The sequence below is a fragment of the Triturus cristatus genome, chromosome 12 (genome assembly GCF_964204655.1).
Source record: "Triturus cristatus chromosome 12, aTriCri1.1, whole genome shotgun sequence".
Taxonomy (NCBI): Eukaryota; Metazoa; Chordata; class Amphibia; order Caudata; family Salamandridae; genus Triturus; species Triturus cristatus.
The window spans coordinates 677,694,797-677,716,753 of record NC_140595.1 but is presented as its reverse complement, the minus strand read 5'-3'; positions in this window follow the sequence as shown (position 1 = coordinate 677,716,753).

Genomic DNA, 21,957 nt, shown 5'->3' with positions numbered 1-21,957 from the left:
TGCTGCCGGGTCTGCAGGGAGGGTTCAGTCTGAGGGAGGTCGTGAACTGGTCGGCGGTGATCTTGCTCCAGCTCCTGAGGGGAGCCTGTTGCGGGTGGTGGTGGGTCGTGGTTTTCTTGAAGCTGAAGTGGACGCAGCTGTGGTCCGTATAGTGGAGTCCGGTGGAGTGGCTGAAGGAGATGTGCTTGCTGGAGGAGAAGACTGGGTCAAGCGTGTGGCCGGCGTAGTAGTTGGGGGTGTTGACCAGCTGCTTGAGTCCGAGGTTGGCGAGGTTGTCCAGCAGAGCAGTGGTGTTGCTGTCATTGTTGTTCTCCAGGTGGAAGTTGAGGTCCCCTAGGAGGATGTAGTCTGAGGAGGCGAGGGCGTGCGGGCTGATGAAGTCTGCGATGTCTCCGCTGAATTGTGTGCGTGGTCCCGGGGGTCTGTAGATGAGGGTGCCTCTGAGGGTGGTCTTTGGGTCGGTGTGTATCTGGAAGTGGAGGTGCTCGGCGGCGGTGAATGTGTCGTCGGGGTTTGTCGAGATGCGGATGGTGTTCTTGTGGACGATGGCGAGGCCTACTCCGGTCTGGTTGACGCGGTCCTTCCGGGTGATCTTGTATCCATCCGGGATGGCTATGGCATGACTATGGCGATGTCGGGCGCTGAGGAGGCGTTCATCCAGGTTTCCGTGAGGAAGGCGACGTCTGGTGAAGTAGTGTCGAGCAGGTTCCAGAGTTCGACGGCGTGTCTGTGGACAGAGCGGGTGTTGAGCAGGATGCACTTGAGGTGGTTGTTGCTGGTGTTCGTCGGCTTGGCGGGTGCGGTGCAGGTCCGGAGGCAGGTGAACTTGCAGGCTTGGCAGGTGAAGGGTCCGTGGGTACGTCTAGGGGTGGCTCGGTGGCAGGCTGGATTCCGGCCGGGTTTGAGTGCGTTGAGTGTGGCGGCGTCGTAAGTCCATCGTGTGGGCTGGCAACCACGGGGGCCAGGGGTCCTGGCGCTGGGCGCGGTCCAGGCGCGGACGGGCGTAGACGCGCTTGCCTTTGGCGCGCCTTCGGCGCACAATCGGCACGCTCGCTGCGCGTGAATGCTGCGCGTACATGTGGGCTCCATATGAGGCCAAGTGGGAGGGAGGAGCAGCTGGGAGGCGGGAGCGGGGCAGCCAATGGGATACCGAAAAGAAAAGGGGGCGGGGCCGCGAGGGAGCAGCGGCAGGAAGCGGCCGGGGGGGCACACCAGGGGTACAGTCCTAGCGGGGGCACAATCACAATGTTAACAGAAAGGAAAAATAATTATAACAACACGTGGCTGACGAGAAGGGGCTACAGCAGGGAAGAACAGCTGAGCAGCAGCGAGGGCACCAAGGTCAGGAGCGAGCCTGTGGCACCTGGGCAGGGCACACTACAGCTGGAGGGCCGTGCGGCGTGGGGGGTGTCCTGGGGTCAGGTCACACTCACCTGCGCCGCGCGGGCTCCATATGAGGCCAAGTGGGAGGGAGGAGCAGCTGGGAGGCGGGAGCGGGCGGCCAATGGGATACTGAAAAGAAAAGGGGGTAGGGCCGCGAGGGAGCAGCGGCGGGAAGCGGCTGGGGGGGGCACACCAGGGGTACAGTCCTAGCGGGGGCACAATCACAATGTTAACAGAAAGGAAAAATAATTATAACAACACGAGGCTGACGAGAAGGGGCTACAGCAGGGAAGAACAGCTGAGCAGCAGCGAGGGCACCGAGGTCAGGAGCGAGCCTGTGGGGCCTGGGCAGGGCACGCTACAGCTGGAGGGCCGTGCGGCATGGGGGGTGTCCTGGGGTCAGCCTACCATCTGTCCTCGTCTCTTTCATAGACCAAATTTAAATGTTTTCTTGTGCAGCTATTTCTGAAGCTTTGGAAGGCGATCTTCTTTATAAGCCAACTATGCTAACAAATTGACTCTTGATGCTGCTAGAGAATAAAGATGTATATATCCTCTTTAATTACTTATATCACATGTGTATGATGTAAATGTCCCCTAGGCCTTCTTGGAAAACTGTGTCTGGCCTCCTACTGACATGGCAACACCTGGCCATACTCCATATAATCATGGATTTTTAATTGTGTCAGAAAGCATGTTTTGTGGAACTTCTTTTACTGATATCTTGTTTAGGGGCAAGGATGTGGCACAACAGCGAGAGCTGATGACTGTAGAGCTGGGAAACCAGGTTCAATTTTGATGTCTGCTCAACATCCTGCGATTCTGGGCAAATCACTAAATATCTCTGTGCTTACAAAAAATGAATGTGTGCTTGTGTATTGTAAAAGATGCTCCTGTAAAGCGCTCCAATACCTTTGGGTCATGTTCGCGCTATATAAAACTGAAAAAAATATATTTCAACATTTTGTGAGCACTCCCGTTTCCAGGCACTGCTCAAGACTGGAAGTGGAGCATAACCTAAGGATGGCTGAAGCAAGAATCCATCCACACATTGTCTCTGTGGAGAAAAACATGCACTCCCACACCTGTGTTTTGGAAGTGTTTTTGCTAATCTATCCTAAAATGTGTGTTTTATGTGAAAAATAAAGCACCAATGAAATTTTTTGTGCTAATTGTTTTCTTTTTATTTGAACTTTAGAATAAGCACATGCACTACAAAAACTTCAGTTTACTAAACACTCTTACTTTATTTAATATTATTTGCCCTATACAACCTGGGCTCTGCAGGAGGGAATGTCCATTAATGATGCAGAGTACCAGCTTCCAGAACTTTTTTATCAGGTGGTGGGGGGGGGGGCTCGACGTGTAAAAAGGTTTAGATGGGGGGGCTCGGCCGACAAAAGTTTGAAGACCTCTGCCCTAGACAATGTGGATGAGTACAAACATTCCGGGGTACTATTTGATTCAAAATGCTCCTTCCAACCCAAAAACAACAGAAAGGCAATACATTAATTTCCACCTTCCAAAAACTATATAGAACGCAGGGAAGATCAAATCTGGCGCCCATTTAAAGATCAATGTCAGCTAAGCTCCTCCCAACTCTGACAAACGGGAGGGACGCCCTTTGTGGCCGCAACACAATTCTATTAGATTCAATGTCTTCAAAAATGTATCTGCAGCAGAGATACCTTTGGAATTTGGGCTAATCAGACAAACAGTTGCAAAACAAAGGGTAAACACTAGATGATGCTGTAGGCTGAAGATTTCAATTGATAACTCTCTCAACAAAGCCTTATGGACAGAAGTAGCGCATGGCAGAAGCACACCGGCAAGATTTCACATAGATTCAACTAAACAAGCCATTGGTATACAATCACTTTAGGATGTTACAAGGACCTATTCTGCTTTTAAAAATCACTCACCTGTACAGAGAAGAAACTGTCTGTCTGTCGTATGTTTTCAGCATGTGGACAGTCTGCGATGACTGAGCGGTCAACCAATAGGACGCCACATGCGGCAAGCACACGCACCTGCAGTCGTTTTTGCATAAGGGATGCTTTGAGTCTTGGTGTACTAATGCCACCACATGCAAACTTTTAAATAAGTTTATTCATCTTCTGCAGCAGAGAAAGTAATAGTATTAGGTGAAGCATACTGAACATGTAATTAAATCTCAGTATCACATTCATTTTAAATATCTGTATACTGCTCCATAGTGATAATTGAAGTTTGTACTAAGTAAGGAATTCTGTTTTAACGTTGGCAATGACAGGGAATATGTTATCCTTCACTATATTGGTAAAGCCCTTACTTAAGTACACCCCCAAATATTTAATAAGTGCATGGAGCCATTGAAATGCAGAGTTCCTAATAGATATGTTAGTGGAGATGTCCTGTTGCTTGACACCTGCCTTGTTCCTCAGAGGACTGCCCTCCTGCTACCAGAGGACTGTCCTGCTGCTGGATGCCAGTCTTGTTTCCCAGACGCCTGTTTCCTAGAGGACTGCCTTGTTGCTTGAGGCCTGCCTTGTTCACCAGAGGATTTCCCTGCAGCTTCAAGTCTACCTTGCTCTGTGAGAAGGAAGACTGGACCTGCTCCCTTCATCCCAGGCTAACCTGAGTGACTCCAAGGGTCAGTTGACTGACATTCTGGTCTGAGCTACTGAGACACAACAATATCCAGAGGACTCCTTGCATTTGCCCAGCTGAAATGCTGTGCCTGGAGCTACAACTGGACCTGCTTGGGCCCTACTGGCCTCTGCTAGAGTGAGTCCCTGATTCCCAAGAGGTGCGTCCCGAGGTCCTGGGCTTGCATCAGAGGACACTTCTTTATGAGAAAAGGAGAACTCCCAAAACTCTGGACTCTATGCCAGACTTTGGGAAGGTTCCTTTTTCAGCAGGACCAGCCTTCTCTATGTTTCTGGCCCACACTCCATTGTGGTCAGCCTGAATTTGTGACTTTCACCCTGTTTAGCATGTCCAGAGGACTGTGAGTGGCGCTTTGTGCTTTTAGGCGCTATACTGACCTAAAAATTTAAAATTGCATTTCTTCTATTCTTCTCATTGGATTTTTGTAATTTTGGTCTCATTTTATTTGGTAAAATGTACTCTATATTTCAAAATTGGTTTGGGATTTTTCTAGTGCTATGTTTTCACTTAGGTACTGCTTGTGAGCTGTATATGTGCTTTACACAGCGCCTCTATGGTAAGCCTGACAGCTTTTGTGCCAAGCCAGCAGAGGGTAAGTGCAGGTTAATTTAGTGATGTTTAAGACAATTGTGGTTGCTGCTTGAGTAGGGGTTTCATCCCCCTCCAGTCAATAACTCGATTACTTATGGCTGTACCAACCTTCTACCAAGCAAGTAGGGCTGTCTCTGCTTGGCACAGCTTAGTAGCACTCTTGGTCTAGACGTAGGCCCAATATGGTAGGAAGGTAGCAGTCAGATAGAGTCTACCTCTAGATTTCAGTCATTCTCTATTGTATAGTGTACAACTCTATCACTAGTTGATAAGAAATTCTGGAGCACCTTCCTGTTCAAAGGGTCAGGATTCATGATTAAAAATGACCAATCAGTCCCCCTACAATTCTAAAACTCCTCCAAACAGAAAATACATTGAGAATGCATGATCAGCTCATGGCAGTGCCAGGGCCAGCAGGAGGCTTCCTAGGCTGGTTCTAAACAGCTCTGGGAGAATGTTTTCTGCTTCCCAGACAGCAGGTCAGATCTCAAAGAGATGTTGATCTGGCACAAAGGCAGGAGATAACTGTGACAGAGGCACGGTGGCAGACTGTATTGAAAGAAGACCCGACACCCCACTCATAGTAAACCATAACCCTTTACAGGGTGAGGAGGAAAAGAATCCAAACGAGCAGGCTCCTAGATCGGCAGAGATTTAGGAAGCCTTACATACAGCTATCTACCACTTTTATTATCCACATCCATGTGGAGACCAAATGGAGTTCAGGATGCATTCTTAAAGACACGTACCCAGGCTCCGCCTTCACCTATGATTTGCATTATGTATATTCCAACCTTTCATTCAAGACCCACTCATATGAAAGTGGTAGATCCCATTTAAGGGAGACTTGAAGTGCTTTTTCCACAAAGGAGGCCATGAGGCGGCTCCCTGAGGTGATACAGGGCAAGAAAGACTCTCCGGGCCCGATTCACAGAATTAACTTAAGACTAAATCCTACACTTACTACTTTGTGGTATTCACAGAATGCACTTACTACTTTTGGTATTCACAGACTGCACTTACTACTTTTGGTATTCACAGAATGGATTTACGACTACTAACTTTACGTCCGCACCCGGGCCGGAAATTCCGGCCCGGAGGCGGAGCTTCCGGGCCGGAGGCGGAGCTTCCGGCTCGGAGGCGGGGCTTCCGGGCCAGAGGCGGAGCTTCCGGCCCGGAGGTGGAGATTTTGGCCATGGCTAAATCTCCGCCACTGGCCGGAATCCCCACCTCCGGGCCGGAAGCTCCGCCTCCGGGACAGAAACTCCGCCTCCGGCCCGGAAGCCCCGCTTCCGGGCCGGAAGCTCCGCCTCCGGGCCGGAAATTCCGGCCCGAGTGCGGACGTAAAGTTAGTAGTCGTAAATCCATTCTGTGAATACCAAAAGTAGTAAGTGCATTCTGTGAATACCACAAAGTAGTACGTTTAGGATTTAGTCTTAAGTTAATTCTGTGAATTGGGCCCTCCGAATATAATTCATGCTGCCACCCATGCCAGACCCACTGAGCACAGGTCAAAAATGCATACTCCACTCTCTCAAAGAGAGGTACACTCTGGGTGTCCCCTCGATCTCAAAGCACAGCTCTATGTAATCAGTTATTATCAGTTCATTGAACTGAGAGGCTCCTCTGACAGTTTACATAAATGATAGATACGTCTGCTTGGGCAAAACATGAAACCAGAGCCTGCACAGACACAAGGCACAGAGCTGGACCTTACAATTCAAGATAACCAGAAAGATCTGCGGTATCAGGGAAGTTCTCCCTCCTGGGCTACAGCTGCAGCCGAGGATTTCAGGGTCTAGTCAGCTAACAACGCTAGTCAGTTCGTGTGATATATAGAAAGGCATTCTAATTTACACGTTTTACAGATGAAAGACAATGAGACGAGACAATGTTGATTCTATAAATGCCAAATCTCAGAACTATGCTGATTCAGAAAACATTACCAGACCATATACATGGTAGAACGTTGTTAAACAAATGTAAGAGACCTCTGACATAATGGTCTCCATATCTTTAACAATAGATATTTCTGACTTGGATATGGCAGTACGTGTATTGGACCAAGGAAGAGGTTAAATATTTAACCATTACTTCCATGTATTTATTCATAAAAAGCAACAATGAGAGAAAGGGCACAGATGTTCTGTATGGGGGCAATGGACATCACAGGGGTGCTAACCCACATACACAGGAAGGAATCATATTTTGAAAAATTAGAATGTAAATGTGAGTATAAAGTTACTTGGACATTTGTGAGCTGTATTACGTTAGCAACACTCATATCACAAGAGTCATGCCAATAATACATTGTCTTATTGTGTTTTCAGCAATGGGCATCATAACATAACATAATGTCTCAGTACACTGATGTATAAACTGCACTTGGCACTACCTATGCTAACACAGTAACAGAATTGCTAATGTATTCTTGTATAAAAATAAATAAAACAAATGGAAATAAAAAAAAAAATCTTTAATTTTCTATATAGCAGGCTGAATTTGTGGATGGAAATTGTTCTTGCTTGTTTTGCTACTAAGTATAGCTGCTTTTCAGCCAGATTCTTTGCGGACAAAGTGCTTTAAATAGGTATATTTGAGCTATTTTTTATAACCCGGAGCACTACGGTAAACTGATAGCATGGACCTCAATTAACTTCTATTCATCAAAATGTTAGGAGTAGCAAAAATAACAATAGTCACGCTTTGATATCAATGACATCACAGGAATTGGCATATGACCTTTGAGGCTGCCCAGTAAGTGATGCCGAATGACATTGATCCTTTGACATCAAAATAATTGATGTCCCTAAAACTGAGGCTATAACTCAAGGATAAACTGGATTGATAAATCCCAGAAAGACTCACATATTCACATTTGTTATAAGCTTGATTTACTCCTTATAATTGTTAACAAATTGTGGTTTATGGTTTCGTATGAGAACCTATCACACTTACGAAGTACAGAGGTGCCTATTTTAGTCAAACACATCATTAGGTATAGAAAAAAGACACTTTTAGCAGTTTTGCCACCCTCACATACAGGAAAAAAAATCCTAAATAAAAACACAAATATATGCATACTGTTAGAAATGTGATTCCTGATTGGTTGAGGTATGCACCCAGGCCAGGCAGGGACTACCACTCTAGTCAGGGTAAACTAGATACACAACTCTCCATTGAGAAAACTTTAAAGACCTGGCTTGTCACTCTATAAGGAAATTCCCCAGTGCAATTTGCAATTCTGCTGGCTGAATCGGACCACTGAGACGATAGCGCCTAGCCACCTAAGGGCATTTGCTGCGCTTTATAAATCCAGCTCAAATCAAATCAAAGTCTAAGGATGACAGGTCTAACACATTCACAAAGGGGCTTTGTGTCAGAGGTTTGATCCACTGGTCATAACATTGGCTGCCTTGTGCTGTGAGGGGGGCATTTTTCCTGATCACATACATACATATTCTTAAAAAGAAGTGCACTTCAGTGCCAGGGTTGATACTTTACTTTTCCAGTTTTTTTTCTTTCTAATCTTTATCAGTCAGTCAGATAATCTTTATTTCGGTCAAAGACCATCAAAGATACAAAATTACAAGCATATGACTATCAAAACAGAGGGGTAAAAACGCAAGTAAAATTATCCATAAAAATTATCTACAATTAAAAAAATAAGATAAAATACAAATCTCCAGAGTAGGAACAAAAAAAGAAGGACACATAGTTATGTAAATGTTTTTCTCCTGCGCCACATAGCATTGATAAAACGTGAAACAGAAATAACTATGGGCGTGGAAGTATTAGTGTGTAGGATACTAAGTGCCTGTTTATAGTTCCTAACGCCAACATTTCTACAGGGTGGGACGAGCCAACATTGTTGTATCTGTTTGTACCCTTTACAAAAGATAAATACATGAGCAACAGATTCTTCCTTAGCGCCACAGACTGAACATGCCCTGAGTTTGTCATTCGTCCATTTATGGGTAAAGGCCCTTAGTGGGAGTGTGCCGTATCTAAATTGTAAATACAGTTTTCTTGCGGAAAGCGGCATGATCTCGTCAAGGAATGGCTCTACTTTATAATTGATTTTATAATTGAGGTAGGCCGATGTTAATGAACCCAACCCGGGATTGCAAAGAATGGTCGAAGTATTGTAGGTGCGATATAAGTTGACCAAATCTACACGGGACATCACAGCGCAGGAAGAGGCAGGATTAGACCAAAAACCTGGAATGCCTAGTTTCACACTTACATTCTTTATGTGGGCAAACCAGGGCAAATTATGGGTACCCGCAAGTAATAACAACTCTTGGATCTCCAGCCTGAAGTGGAGCAATTCGGGGGTTACCCAGAGTCTTCGCCAGAACAATAATGGGCGTAAAGAGACAAGTTCTTCAATGGGTCTAATGCCCAAGTCCATTCTCATAGGGATTAGGGGGGTGCTCGAGGGTAGAGCCAGCAACGATCTAAAGAATGCGTTTTTGGTCTTGGAGATATCCTGGATCGTGGAATATCCCCACAACTCGGCGCCATACAATATAGCACCGCGTGCTTGGCAGCTATATATTTCCAAGATGGGAGCTACTGGCTTGGTAGAAGACTCTCTGTGGAGTCTAAGTATACCACCTACGGATTGTGTCAATCTTAATTTCGCTTTGGCCAATTGAGGTCCCCACTCCATTTTGTCATTCAGGGTGATGCCAAGGTATTCAAACACAGTAACCCTGTCTAATAATATGCCGTTCAAGGAGGGATTGGAGCACCTGGTCTTAGGAGGATTGCAGACCATAAATTTGATTTTTTGAGTATTGATCTCCAATCCCCTTAGATGACAAAAGTTGACAAAACTATCCAGGGTACGTTGAATACCCATGGGTGATTTAGAAAGCAGTAGAGTGTCAGCTGCAAACATCAAAGCAACCACCTGATCGTTGAGTAATTTTGGGGCATCAATGTCCTTAACCCCTTTAAGGTGGCCAATTAATCCATTCACAAAAAGACAGAACAGAGTGGGGGCCAAGACACAACCCTGTCTCACTCCCCTCAAAACTGGAAATCTAGAGGTCAAAGCACCTCTTTTACTACTCCTGACCTGAGCAAAATTATCCGTGTGAAGACGCATGATAATATTAAGAAGGTATGCGGGCACTCCCATATCCTCCATCACTGCCCATAAGATATGACGAGGGACAAGATCAAAGGCTGATTTAAGATCTACAAAAATTAGGTAGAGGCTGCCACCCTCTACACTAACTGTTTTCCAATAAAGGAGAAGAAGCCTAAATAGTTGATCTATCGTTGATATCTTGTCCCTAAAACCTGCCTGGTACCAGCTAAGAATAGAATGATCGACCATCCAGGACTATAGCCGATCGAGTATTATATGGGAAAAGAAATTCTGACTAACATCGATCAAGCTAATCGGGCGGTAGCTAACTGGGAGGAAAGGAGATCCCTTTTTAAAAATTGGGATGATCTCAGCTCCCGCCCAAGTATCCGGAATTTTGGCTCCCGAAATTATAGCGTTAAATAAATAACAAAGATAGGGGACCCAAATAGCCACTTGATCATTGCAAAGGTCACCAGGGATCTTTTCGAGCCCTGGCGTCTTTCCAATAGGAAGCCTCTTGATGGCCGATTCAATCTCTAGCAAAGTAACTCTAAGATGGTATGCTTCCGATAGTATATAAGTGGGAATGGCTGGTAAGCTTGCGGGCGTAATCTCGTCAAACTGCAATGGGGGTAAGAAGAGGGTGTGGAGATAGGGTGAGGGACAATAGGCGGGGAATACAGGGATGGATAATGTTCAATCCAACTCTCAGGGGCAATATTAGGGTCATCAGCTGTGCAAGCATTCCTACTTCCATTTCTGACTATTTGCCAAAATTCCCTCATATCTTTTTTATTCAATACAGATTTTATGTCCTCCCATTTGCTTTTATCCCAATTCAGCTTAACCTCATTTAGCACTGACTTGTAATATAGTCTCTGTTGCCTTATCAATGATAGATTTAATGGCAGCCAACAGTGCCCCCTTTGCGGACCTACAACTGTGGTCAAACCAGGTGGAGGGTTGCCTGGATTTTCCACGTTTGATCGATGGGGGATTTAGTATGTCAGCAAGGGAGGACACCAAGTCCAGATGGATATGATGTATCTGCTGGGTGAACGAATCTGTACACTGGTCGGCATGGGCAATAAGTTCAGAAAGTGCCTGATGAACCGCTTGATATAGGGAAGTCATTGTTTCTGGAGATCCTTTGGCCAATGACCATTTAAGCCTTCTTCTGTCATTAGAAAGTAAAGGAATGCCACGGGTAACATCTCTATCCTCAGTGTTTAAACCAGACACCGGGAGGCTTACATTGATAACAAGAGCATCATGATCACTGTTATGGCGGGGGAGAACCTTAAAGTCTATTACCCTAGGCCAGGTCTTGGTCTCTACCATAATATAGTCGATACGAGAAGACTGACCAGGACGATTGAAGGTTGGTCTGCCCTCCAAGTCTGATATAGAACGACCGTTACAGGCTCTCAAAGAATGTGCGAGAGTGATGGAGTTCAGTTGCAACGCAACGGGAGACCAAGACTTGATCGGTGGAACTTGAAGGTCGGGAATAGACCAAAGAGAATCCTCCTCTAAGCTAATAGATTCGACAAGACCTGGTAAGGGTTCATACTGGCAATTAAAATCACCAGCGATTATCAGAATAGTCTCGCCCTGGACAGTTGGAATAAATTTGTCCAGGGTGGCTAATATCGGTGATTCTTTACCGGACTGGGTAGGCCGAGAATATACATTAATGAGGGTCAGAGAAGTTTTAGGGGAAAATAGGAGTCTAACACACTGGATATCCGAAGAAGGGATAGGTACATGAGACACTGTACAACCTAAGTGTGAGCCAATTAAAATAGACATACCCCCAAAAGGTCTGCCCCTCGCAGCAGAGGAAGCCAGGTTGTTGATAGATAAAAAGCCCAACCTGTTGAAATGTTCCACAAGCCATGTCTCCTGAAATAAGCAAATATCGAACTGATCGATGAAGGAACCCCAGTCTGGTGAGTCCATCTTGTTACGGAGCCCCGCTACATTCCATGACAAGAGAGAGAGTTTGTTAGCAATACCCGAGGTTTCAAGACCATTGATGTTTGTTGAACTAAGAGCCACAGATGGAGAAAGAGAAGGAGATCTGCCCAAGAAATTTACTGGTTGGGTAGTGGCTTTCACTGTTTGAATACCAGCAACAGGTGGAGATAAGGAAAAAGAAGAACTCCCAGAAAGATCAAGCCTGCTCTTAGGTATATTAGGAGTAATCACAATAGGATCGCCGTCGTGAAACAGAAAGCCTTGCTGATAACTGTCTAAAGGCTGATCAAATCGCCTAATAAGTCAATCTACATCTTCCAGTGGAGCATAACGATTTGAAACTGGTATATTGCATAAAGAGGTGTAATGCTGCAAATTTAGAGATGGAAGTTGTTGGGGTGGAACGCTTCTGTCAAAATTGAATAAGAAGAATGGAGAATCCGGCCTCCGAGGGCGGGGATAGTAGAAATCGAGAGTGTGAGCGCGGATTGGCGAGGGAGGAATCCTAGTTGTAGGATGTTGGATTAATATAATACGTATGAGTGCTGGAGTTCTAAAATTTATGATCACACAGTCCTCGAGAAGGGACTTGTGGGTGCGGTTGGGGCCCACCCAGGCAACCCGCCTAACCAGCAAAATATTGTCAGCCTCACTGTATGGGAGTTGCTTATTTCTGGCTAACCAAAATAGACACTTGTTACGGAGATTCAGCTGAGTTTCTCTACTACCATGCTTTAATTCAGCCAGCCCTGAGAGTATTAGTACATAGGGTGCGGCTTCCGGGGGTAAGTTGATTGTGGGGAGACAAGATTGTGTAAACGGAGAACTGGCCCCCCCCAGCGTTCTCTAAAATAGAGGGAAAATGGCTATTAGAGGTGACAGCATGGGATCCGGTTGTAGTTTCACTTTGCCTAACTCTTTGAGGTGCATTGTGATGGGTAGTGTTATGTGAATTACAAGGAGGTAAACTATCACTAACTTGACCGACTGGGATAGCAGCTTGTTTATTACTAGAGTCTGCAGAATTTAAAATAGGTCAGTCTTGCAACAAGTTAGCGACTGCGGGAGGATGTAGAGTCGATTGGGAGTTTAAATACTGTATATGTAAGGGCCCTGCAGTTGTGTGGGACTCTGAGTGAGTTGGCCGGAATTCCTGGTTGAGGGGTACCTGTGGAGTATTATTCTTGAATGTACTGTTGTGGAGTATAGATAGAACGGGAGCAATCTCTTCCCTCACCATCTGTCGACACTGGGCAAGTAAGTCCGTAAGGAGGGCTTGAGCCCAGGTAGGATAAGACTGTGATTGAGGGGATTTAAGGGGGGTAGAGGACAGTCCTAGTACACGTCTCGCTCTATGTTTCTTTCCCTTTACCCCCCCCCCCCCGTGAAACAGGTTTATCCTTCCTAGTTTTGGTTACAGGTCCCTCAGTTGTAGGCACATTATTAGGGAGTGGGGGAAAGTCGGAAGCAATAGAAACATCATTTTGATCACAGTTAGTGACAGAGGAAATTGGACAGTCATTCGAAGAATACTGATTGAAATGGAGACAGTCCGGGGTGATAGAAAGACGCCTCTCAGTCTGTTCGATTTCAGAAGTGACAACTCCAATAGCCTTCTGAAGCATTAGATCAATAGAGGTAGGGAGAGATGGAGAGGGAGTGGGCATTTGTAGACCAGAACGTTTTACTGCACAAGCACGTTTTCCCTGTGTACGTGAAGGGGGGAGTTTGGGCGCCATCCGAACCAAGGTAGAACAGTACCTGAATGTAGAGGGGATCGGGATGTTGAATCTTTATACTTTTTAAAGGTTTCTTCAGTCTTCAGGTAACAGTAACTCAAAGCCAATAGTATATTTTCTTTGCACCAATAAAAACCATATTTTTCTGTGCCATGCATTAAAACTATAACGTGTTTAAACACCTGTTTAAATTACGCATGCCTGTTAGAAGGGGCCCAGACCCTCCTACTCGAAGCATGTGCTTTTTTTAATCTAAAACTGTTATGGCAAGCATGTGGTGCCATGGTTATGGGTCATGCTGGTTTTTCTTTTTGTTGGCATATCCTTGTAATAATAAAAAAAATAAACATCTCATTGCCTTGTTAATGACAAACTTATTGACTTTGCCAGTGCTTGTTTTTCATTTATTCACGCTAATAAAGTCTGGCAAGAAGTAAAAAAAAAAAACTTTATACATTTCAACTGCTTCATTCTATTGATGCATTCTAAAACGCAGACTGTTCTACTGCTGATCTCTTTCATTTTACCAAACAGGAATTGTTATGTCCCAGTGGGAGAGGCAGAAAGCAAACAGTGCTCATCAGGCCACCGTTTATCTTATGTTTTTGACACTGATGTTGTCGCCTCTGATACCAGGCGATGTAAAGGTAGTGTTAGCGGTCGCAAGGCGCCCTCTAGGGGTTGTAGATGCCATCATCTCCCTGCAAGGAATACGAGTGCCTATTTATATGCCAAATAAATACTCTTAAACTATGGCGTAAATAAAACAATTCTCCTCCATTATGCTTAGTGGATTTTTTGCAATCCAAGCACTGTACTTTCAATACTTCATAAGAGAACAAAATCAACTACTGCCTGATCAAATGCCTATAAAGAGGCAGCTCCACAAGGGGTGGAGCCAAAGCCCCTCTTCCTTTATAAAGATTTTGTGTGATTACATAAGCACAGCACACGACTAAAGAAGGCTCTAGCCATACCTAAAGTTGATTAACTACATGTTAACAAGCGCTGCAACGCGACCACATCATTCACATTCATTTCAGCAGCACTCTACAACTTTCTTTTTTGTACATCATTTATGGACACAGCATGTCTCTTCTGATGACCATTAATCAATATTAATATATTGTTGGCTGCTAGAATACAAGTTAAAAAAGATCAGATTTTCCACTTTAATGAGATACTCTGAAGTAGAATCACGAGCTTCAATGTGAGATCAGCAAACCCCCCCTCACCCCCCCCCCCCCCCCCATTGAAGTCTGGCCTACAGAGGGAAAGACAAGAATAGGTAATTAAGTCTCAGCATTTTAAATAAACTTCAGGGTAAACTCCCTGTACATTAGATACTTTTCTATAATATAGCTACTCCCTTTGATGTAAACAGGCAACTCATTGGGGAGAAGAAGTGGAAGGTTCTCTTAATATTCATGTTTTAGGCAAAGTGAATAATTCTGAGTTAAGGCTTGGTAATTGATTTTTCAAAGCCAATTAAAGTTACAGAAAAGTTCCTTCAACTGGGCACAGATATTTGCCTATTTTATTTAATAGTGTTTTATAAAGCACTGCTTGTTGCTTCCCTGTTACATCCTAGTTGATATGAATTGAAGGGGGAGTTGGAGATCAACCAGTGGTCAGTTTGCAAATCCTTTTAGAAGCTCAGCTAAAAGCATGTTAAACAATTCAGGTTCTGTTTAATGATGGGACATTCAATTTACCGTACTCCATCAGGCATATTGGCAATGTGTGCATGGATAGCACTTATTAAAGGGCCTGCCATACTCAGCAGCTAATCACAGCATAAACGGATTGAGGTTATCTCTGGTTTTGTCAATATCAGTGACATTCTACAAATGCACCTGTGTATGTTCACACATTTGCGTGGAGACTGCTACATTTCAACAGCAACGTTATTTAACTTTTAAAGTATTAGGTAACTTTACTTTCGGGCATGCACTTGATGGCGACGATGCGCAGAGAATGCCGAGCCATGCCATGTGACAATTTGGCAATAGGGCGCACTTTTGTTACCGGGCAATTCATGTGATGCCACTTGGCTGCCACACCACCGACAGAGAGCTGCTGGCAGGTAGGAGGGACGCTTGTACCAAAGAACGCAGGAAATGTTGCTAGCTGGTGCCAGTTCAGCTAAGGGCATGTGTTTTCTTTAGGTGGGAGTTCTTAGGGAATTAGGCTCCTGTTAGACTTGGGGGTCTCTAGTTGGCACAGGTATGCACTTGTGACAAATAGGGACCCTCTCCTCTAGTCAGGGTAAGGGGGTACACTCCTAAAATAACCCCTGCTCACCCCCTTGGTAGCTTGGCACGAGCAGACAGGCTTATCTCAGAGGCAGTGTGTAAAGCATTTGTGAACACATACAGTAATCAAGTGACAACACTACAGATGGACACCACATAGGTTTTATATCAAAAATAAGTATTCTTTATATAGATTTACCACAAGACCATTAAATGACACAAACACACAATACTGTTACTCTAGATGGTAGAATTTAACTTAGTTCTCTTAAGTTCTTAGATGCAACACTTTAAGTCAATGTACCTTTTATATGCGACACGCAGGGCAACGAAAGTGTTGCAACGATGTTGATGCGATAAAGTTTTTGGTGCAAAGAAATAAAGACCTGAAGATCTTCCAGATGCGGCACGCTTCTCCGATGTTGCGAGAAGACTCGACTCGATGCTTCAGCTGCAGCGGCAACACACTTTACGTGATGCAACGACAGCGGCCTTGGCAGCGACACTCTTCTCCAACGTTTGCAAGACGCTTCCGCTCGATGCGAGACTCTTCTCTTGATGCGGTGCAATGCGTCTGCTACGATGACTACAATGGCGACGCGCTTCTTCGGCGTTGCAAGATACTTCCTGGATGATGCGAGATGCTTCCGCTCGATGCGAAGCTGCAGCGGCGACACACTTTACACGATGCGACGACAACAGCTCTGACGGCGGCATGCTTCTCCTTCTTGAGTCGCGCTTCCAGCTCCTTACGACACGCAGTCCCTCAGAAGGCCCAACAACAGCAGCAGGTACTTCCAAAGAACTCTGGGGAGCTGGGGGGTGCAGTCTGTTGTTCCTGAGACTTCAGCAGGAGGCAAGCTCTTTTCCAAGCCCTTGGAGATCCTTCACAAGTTGAGCAAAAGTACACACAAAGTTCCTTTCTCCTCTCTTTGGCAGTGGGCAACCCATGCAGGCCAATCCCCTAGTTTCAGGGATAGTCTCTCCTCAGTTTCTTCTAGGTTCCTCTCCTCAGCAGAGTTTCTTCTTGTTTCCCAAAGTGATCTAAATTCTTGGGATCAGAGTCCCAATACTTCTGCCCCAAAATCCGTTGTCCTCTGAAGGCAGAGGGGCCTTTGCCTTCTTCAAACCAGTTCTGGTCAGTCCTGGAGCACTTTGTTTACCTGACTCCTTCTTTCCTTTCAGAGTGCAGGGCAAAGACATCAGACGCACCGCAGGATGTGGAGCCAGCATTGTGGAGGGAAGGCACAGCCCTATTCAGGTCCCAGGTGCAACTCCTCCCACCCATCTAGATGCAGATCTCTCTATTCACCACTGGGACACCTCACCCTGTCTCCTGGAATTCCCCAGCCCTGTCACTCAAACTCCAGACAAGGAATACACAGCCTAGCAGAGGCAGGTTTGAATGGTTAGACAAGAAAATGCCTACTTTCTAAAAGTGGCATTTTCAAACACAGAATGTTAAAACCAACTTCACTAAAAGATGTATTTTATCATTCTGAGTTCAGGCATACTAAATTCGAATTTCTATCATGTTCCCTGAGTCAGTTAGGATTATAAGATGTAATAAACAAGCTGCCCATTCTGAGCTATGGACAACAGGTAAACTTGCAATAGTGAAAAACGAAAATGACAAAATGACTGTAATTCACTATTAGAACATGCCATACACACCAGGGCATGTCCAACCTTATCCTTACAATGCACCCTGCCCTTGGGCCTACCATAGGAGTGAAGAAAAGGGAAGGTTTAGGGACTGGCAAGTGGGTGCACTTGCCCAGTCAGCATGACAGTACCAGACTGCATGCAGGCTCTGCAATGGCAGACCTTAGGCACATTTTTACATGCAGCTTCTGTGGGTGGCCCAACCAGTGCTGCAAGTCCACCAGCAGCATTTGGATTTACAAGCCCTGGGCACTCCTGGTGCACTGTACTAGGGTCTGACAAGTAAACCAAACCAACCAATCATGGAATCGCAACTCATACATTAATTTACAATAGGGAGCACTTGCACTGTGGCACTGGACAGCAGTGGCACAGTGCCCTGAGCAACTAACACCAGCAAAAATACATGAGGCAACAGCAACAAAAATTGAAGGGAGACCCACGCCAAGGTGCCAGGTCTAACATGTGTCCCCTCCAGCTGAAATGTGAGGAGAACTACCCTACCTCCTGGGAGTTCTCATCACTAAGGCGAAAAAATCTGGACAGACCATCAGCATTGGCGTGTTCTGTACCGGGTCGATGTTCCACCGTGAAATCCATCCCCTGTAGGGAAATGGATCATCTCAACAGCTTTGGATGCTCACCCCTCATCTGAATCAACCCTCTGAGGGGCCTGTGGTCTGTCTGAACTCGGAAGTGATTCCCAAACAGGTAGGGTCTCAGCTTCTTCTGTGCCCAGACCACAGCAAAAGCCTCACTCTCAATAGCACTCCACCTCTGTTCCCGTGGAAGTAACCTCCTACTGATGATGGCTACAGGTTGATCTAGGCCCTCCTCATTCATCTGTGATAGAACAGCCCCCACACCATGCTCTGAAGTGTCTGTTTGCACTATGAACTCCTTGGAGAAGTTGGGTGCCAAGAGCACGGGCGCTGTGCACATAGCAGTTTTTAAGGCCTCAAAAGCTTCCTGACCGGCGTCAGTCCAGATCACTTTCTTGGGCTGCTTCCTGGAAGTCAGAGCTGTCAAGGGTGCAACAATGTTGCCATACCCCTTGACAAACCTCCTGCAGTAACACATGAGTCCTAGAAAGGCTCTCACCTCTGTCTGGGTTTTGGGCGGCTCCCAAGCCAGGATGGTTTCAATCTTGGGCTGCAGGGGCGCCACCTGGCCACTCCCTACCTGGTGTCCCAAGTACACCAAGGAACCCTGCCCGATCTGGCACTTACTCGCCTTGATCGTGAGGCCTGCCCTCTGCAGCGCCATCAACACTTCCCTGAGGTGGCGCAGATGTTCTTCCCAACTGGCACTGAACACTGCGATGTCATCCAGGTAGGCGGCACTGAACGAATCCAGTCCAGCCAACACCTGGTTGACCAACCTCTGAAAGGTGGCAGGGGCATTCTTCATCCCAAAGGGCATCACCCGGAACTGGTAGTGTCCATCTGGTCCATCTGGTGTGGAGAAATCGGACCTCTCCTTTGCCCCATCGGTCAAGGCGTTCTGCCAGTACCCAGACGTTAAGTCAAACGTGCTGAGATACCGCGCAGCCCCTAGCCGATCTATGAGCTCATGAGCTCTGGGGATGGGGTGGGCATCAGTCCTGGTGACTGCATTGAGCCCTCGGTAGTCCACACAGAACCAGAGTTCGGGTGTGGCACCCGGCGCGGCAGCCTTTGGGACCAAGACCACTGGGCTGGCCCAAGGACTGCTAGAGGACTCAATTACCCCTAGCACAAGCATCTTGTAGACTTTCTCCTTGATGCAAGCTCTCACCCTGTCAGTCACTCTGTAGGCCTTGTGCCTCACAGGTGTACTGTCCCCAGTGTCCACCTCATGGACGCACCAATCAGTGACACCAGGAACCAGGGAGAACAGATGAGAAAACTGTCCCAGCAGCTGGTGGCAGTCATTCTGTGGCTCAGGGGTAAGGGTGGAAGAGAGGTTGACACCATCCACTGACCCATAATTTACATTGAATGGAGGTGCACTAAACATAGACGCAAAGTCCAAAAGTTGTTTTATGCTTTCCTTTGTTTAATTTTTATTTCAAGTAGATAGATACAAAAGCCACAGCCAACGCGTTTCGTTCCCTTCAAGATATAATTTCTTAACGGAACTTCTTCAGGGCTGTATTTGGAAAATAGAAAAAATATATATATATAATACAAGCATAAAACAACTTTTGGACTTTGCGTCTATGTTTAGTGCACCTCCATTCAATGTAAATTATTGGTCAGATTTTGTACTGAGGCACCACTAGGTGAATGGTGCTGGAGAGTTTGTGCACAAACAGCCTGACAAGGCAGCAACTGATTGGAAGTGAGGTGCTACCATTTGAGTCCGTCACCTTTTGTTAGTTTGGATATTACCATCCACTGACCCATCTTGCTCTCTGGCTGACTGGAGGTCAGGAAGAGGCTCGGTCTCCTCCTCCATCCCAGCATCTGTTGCCAAGAGCATGCCCACTTGGGACCTCTCCAAGTGGGGCTTCAGGCGGTTGACATGCAGGACCCTCAAGGGGTTCCTGGGAGACCGCAAGTCCACCAAGTAGGTAACTGGACTCTTGCACTCCACAACCTCAAAGGGGCCGGTTGACTTATCCTGGAGCGCACAGGGCTCCACTGGGGCCATGACCCACACCTTCTGTCCAGGCTGAAGCTCAACCAGAGTGGCATTCTGTTCGTACCACCGCTTCATCTCCTCCTGGCTGGCTTCCAGATTCGCCTCAGCGAATTGCCTGAAATGCCTAGTCTGGTTCCTAAAGGCCAGCATGTAGCTATATACATCCTGGGGAGGTTTCCTGGGAGATTGCTCCCAGTCTTCTTTGACCAGACTTAGAGTTCCACTCACTGGGTGTCCATAGAGAAGCTCAAAGTGGCTGAACCCTAGAGATTTCTGTGGCACCTCACGGTAAGCAAAGAGTAGGCATGGCAAGAGGACGTCCCACTTACGCCTCATGGGTTCCTCAAGACCCATTATCATGCCTTTTAGGGTTCAGTTGAATCTCTCAACCAACCCCTTTCCTTGGGGGTGGTAAGGAGTGGCGAACTTATAGGTTACACCACACTCCTACCACAGGGACTTCATATACTTGGATATGAAGTTGGTTTCCCGGTCAGACACTACCTCGCGAGGGAATCCCACTTTGGAGAAAATTCCCATCAGTGCTTGTCCCACCACGGGGGGGCCGTCACTGTCCTCAGAGGTATGGCTTCCGGGTACCGGGTGGCATGGTCCACCAAGACCAAGATGAACCTGTTGCCCATGGCTGTCTTGGGGTCCAGTGGCCCTACAATGTCAATACCCACCGTTCAAAGGGGGTGCTGACTACAGGGAATGGCTGGAGAGGTGCCTTGTGCTTCCTCCCACTCTTTCCACTTGCCTGGCAAGTCTGACTTGTCCTGCAGTGAGTGTCTGAACTCCTGCGCATTTGGGGCCAATAAAAATTGGTGACAAGCCTTTCAAAGGTCTTGTCCTACCCCAAATGGTCTGCCAATGGAACAGCCCCAGTAGGAAGGTTCTGAAGTGCTGGGGTACCACCAGCACACTGGCTGACCCAGGCTCAGCAACCTTAGGCTCTGTATACAGGAGGTCATTCTCCCAGTAGATCCAATGTGATCCTGGCTCATCACCTGCATCCTGGTCTGCAGCCTGTTGCCGCAGACCCACAAGAGAAGGGCATTCTTTCTGCTCCTTGCAGAATTCCTCCCTGGAGGGTCCTCCTTCTTGCTGCCAATGGGTCAACTCAGGCAAGTCCCCCAGTTCGGCTACCTGTTCCCCTGTAGGCTCCAGGGCATACCCCTCAGGGTCTGCTCCCTCCTGGACCGTGGGAATTTCGGGGGCTGGTTTCCCGCACCCCCTGCCTCCACTCTTGACGGCAGGTACCTGGGCCTCCCTCTCAGGCTCCAGCTCCTCTTGAGCACCTTTACTCGCTGCCATGGACCGGGTGGTCACACACGCCCAGTCAGGCAAACCCAACATTTCTAGATGAGCACTCCGCTCCACCTTCGCCCAAAGGGAGCTCTTCAAGTCATTCCTTAACAAACAGTCAACAGGCATGGCAGACCTCACAGCTACCTGAAGAGTACCAGAGACCCCCCCCCCACTCAAAGGGAACCTGAGCCACCTTGCAGTGACTCTCTGTGTTGTCAGCGGCAATAACTGGGTAGAATGCTCCAGGGACAACCTGCTCTTGAGACACCAGGTGACACTTGACAGCTGTCACACTGGCTCCCGTATCTCTAAGAGCCTCCACTCTATGGCCATTGATGGTCACCCACTGCCTGTATTTTTTAGTGTTATCAAGCAGCTGGGTCCTGGGGACCACCTCGCAGTCTCCAAATGAGACAAGGGACATCTCTGCGGGACCCCACCTACCTTGGGCACCCATCTCCTCACCCAGGGCTTCACTAGCCATCTGCCGGGGGGCTGCACCAGTGGGTGCTGGTTTTCCAAACAGGCGACACTTGGGTTCATTGGCAAAATGACCCAGTTCTCCACATTTGTAGCATTTTGGGGGCCCTCTTTGAACAGGTGGACCTGTCAGGGCCCCTGACGGTTTCTGGAGGGGAGTCTGAGAACCTTTCCC